The sequence below is a fragment of the Crinia signifera genome, chromosome 5 (assembly GCF_055691185.1).
Source record: "Crinia signifera chromosome 5, ASM5569118v1, whole genome shotgun sequence".
Classification (NCBI taxonomy): Eukaryota; Metazoa; Chordata; class Amphibia; order Anura; family Myobatrachidae; genus Crinia; species Crinia signifera.
Window position 1 is genome coordinate 280,097,178 of NC_139221.1, and position 3,748 is coordinate 280,100,925.

The 3,748-nt window shown below is 38.2% G+C and overlaps 1 pseudogene; it reads right to left on the reverse strand.

Moving 5' to 3' along the window:
• Positions 1 to 3,379: 3,379 nt before the first annotated feature.
• Positions 3,380 to 3,499, reverse strand: LOC146006063 (5S ribosomal RNA; annotated as a pseudogene).
• Positions 3,500 to 3,748: the final 249 nt, after the last annotated feature.

Here is a 3,748-nt window from a genome sequence, read left to right on the forward strand (position 1 = left end):
ACATGCAAGATACTTCAAAATATATAATTGAAATATTAAAATATTCCGAAATACGGAATAATCCGTTATCCAAAATTCTCCTGGTCCCGAGCATTTTGGATACGGGATACTTAACCTGTATATACAAAAATACAGTATGGCCTTCGTCTTGCGCTAAAGGATTTTATATAAGCTGCTGCTCCGATAAGGTTCTCCTGTTAGTGAGAGTCTGACAACAGAGATGCAGAAAAATATGGGTTTATCGGAGAGCGCTGGACTTAGTACCACCTAGTCAATCATACAATAGTTACTGATACATCAATCACACTTCTTATCACAATTCTTTGTCCCCTTCCAGAATGACACGTGAGATTCGTTCAGGATAAAAGTTATTTATTGAAACCCACTCACAACGACTTCATCAGGGGTGTGACAAAATAATTTATTATTAGGCCTGTGTGGCAACTAATGTTTCATTCAGACAAGATGAAATCAATGAGATCAAAGATTTGTAGGAAGCCAATCCGGCTTAGTATGCTAGATATTTCTGTAAGGATGAGGTCCTTAAATATTGGACTCACAGGGCTGTATTCATGTACCTTATAGGTCAAATGAAAATAGATCCAGATAAGAGTATCACCCCTCAAACAATCACCGCAGTGTAGTAAAGTCCCAAGCTCCTTTACTGGCTGATAGGCTGATTATATATATATATATATATATATATATATATATATATATATATATATATATATATATATATAGTCGGGGGTTTGTTCGGCACTCCGGACGAACGTAGATAGCACCGCGGTGCCTTCCTCCACAATCAATGTACAAATGGATACTCCAGGGGCTTATGGTAGGGCTCCCAGAAATAAGGCGGCACTCACGGAATTTGATAAATCAGATCAATGTATTAATGGTGACACAACCGTGTCATGCGTCTAGTCGACGTTTCAAGGTCTCGCAGGACCTTTTCATCAGGACGTGCAGGGGTGAATAAAGTGCTGTGCATAAGGGGGTGCAGGGCAATCTCTTACCTATTTGTAGCCTTCTAACGTCTGTGTCCTCCTCGCTGCCGCTGCATCACCGTTGCTGACTTCCGGGAGCACTGTCAACACCCACCGGTGACGTGCGATGGTTGCCAGGCCAACCCTAGACGCCTTGCCACGGAGCTGCTGCACGGCCGTGTGGGGGGATTTCAATCGGACCAACAGACACTCTGTTGGATAAAGTGCAAAAAACGTGGATAAATAAATAGACAATTGTGCAAAAAATATATAGAAGGCTCTGGATATAGTTACTAGGTGAAAAAAGTGACGTGGGGCAGAATGTTGAAAATACTTTTAAAAAAACGGAAAAACTGCGTAGCAATTTGCGGGTTAACTGAACCCGGGGATCTTTATGATACATAAATAGGTGATGGGATCGCGGAGCACAGCAATTTATACATCACTAGCATGATAGCAAAACAAAACATCACATGAAAGTTGGCAAATGTGCGCAATGGCTCAGATTCTGTTAAAGGAGCTGGATGCTCAAAGAAATGTCTTCCAAAGCAATTGTTCATTCATCCCATTTGGGACCAGGGTGTTCAATTTAAAGATCCACATCGATTCCTTTTGGGTCAGCAATTTTTGTCTATCACCTCCTCTGCTAAGCGGAGGAACATGGTCAATGATTTTGCTTTTAAGGCTGGCAAGAGTGTGTCCACATTCCCTAAAATGCCTTGCCACAGGCTGTTCCACTGTATTGCCTTTGGGTGTATTTGACAATGAAGATCTATGCAATGCCATTCTTTCCCTAAAGCTCCGAATGGTTTGTCCAACGTATAATTTGCCCTTTTTGAGGTTCCGCACTCCCAGCCAGCTTTGACAAATAATATGGGGTGCTCCTTTAAGGCAACACAGATGTGTCCCAAATATAGAGCAGGGTAGGATCTATTGAATCCAATAAGGGCACTCACCAGCATCTCATCATGTAGAATTTATTGGTACATTACCAGTCACAGAAAAGGGTGTAGGTCTACGTTTCGGCCACCAGGTGGCCTTTCTCAAGACACACAGCAATTGACGTCTTCACAGCATAAAGGTCAGCCCTTATTGGATTCAATAGATCCTACCCTGCTCTATATCTATATATATATATATATATATATATATATATATATATATCTATATATATATATAGATATATATATATATATATTATATATATATAGATATATATATATATATATATATATATATATATATATATATATATATATATATATGTAGACAGTGGATAAAAAAGCGGTGACTAATTGTTTATAAGTAGCAATCTGGAACCGGAATTATATGGTTAAAAATAATATATATATAAAAATGTTTATTTGGTATAAAAAAGTATTTATTTAAATCAATACAGTAAAAAAATGTTGCATATAACATTTTTCAAACAATAAAACAAGGTGGACGTGAATATAAAATAGTTATTAAAGTGCTTATCTTATAAAGAAGATTCTGGAGGCTGGGAACATCCAACACGTTTCATCCTACTTCATCAAGGGGCAGAGTAAGACTGAGACCAGACTGATATTTATACCTGTATGTCAGCCTCATTACTGCTGACATCATATCCTGTCATTAATTGGTCAATAACCTGTATAACCATATCTACTTGATCTAAGCATGTAATAAACATCCCAATGAGTAAGGCACATTCCCCCTAACTTGGGCGCTATGTTTATAAAGTGCACAAGGTAAGTAAAAGTATATAAAACATTATAATTTGTAGAGCAGTGGCATTTCCGCCACACTTCCGGTATCCGGGGTTTGTTAATGCGCATGCGCAGCCCGTCATTGGCCGTGATACAGTCTATTTGCCACACTTCCTTCTGTGTGTGCGCACGCTTTGATGTCCCCCGGACATCTCATTCTATCCATACAATACTACCACAGGGTAATAATAATGTCTCTGCATTAGGGATCCCGGCTGCGCTGCCATTTTTTTAGAGCTTTTAGTAATTTCTTTTAGTAATTTCTTTTAGTCAGAGTTTGCCGTGGCCATCTTCCCTAGGTCTCTTCTGCCGAATTTTCACCATAGAGAAAACAAATGAACACAGTAACCATTCAGATCAGTTTTTTGGTGTACAATTTTTCAGTGACAATAAGGTTATATATAACCTCGTGATTTACATAAAGTGCTAATGCATATCTTATATTGAATGCCATGAATCTTAATTAATACTGCATATATAATAGTAGGTATGTGAAAACAAATTTAATTATATTATTAATTGTGACACTGGTGATATATGAATTAAGTGCTTATGTGCCTATAACTTAGGTCTATTAAATAATTTCTAAAAAGGTAAAAAACATAGTTCCATGTTACGGTACAGTATGTCACTTTTTTGTTATTACAGCACCAGGTTTTCCAAAGAGGTCTCCCATCTTGGTACTACCCTGGCCCAACACTGCTTAGCTTCCAAGATCACACAAGATTGGGCGTCTCAGAGTGTGGTTTGACTGTAGTAAAATTAGACAAAACAATGGATACTTGTGGAAGGCCTTTATTCATAGTGGATGATTAATTATGTGGATTTGGTGAAAATGTGATACAAAGGAGGGTGAAATGAACCTTATAAAAACGAAGCGATTTCATAACTTTCGTTAAAGCCAAGTGGGTGCATAGTATTGAGTTCAAAGATCCAATACATTTCTCTTTGCGAAAGTTTATTTGCCAGGTCGACACCTCTGGACCCTAGCTTGACCCATTCGATTGC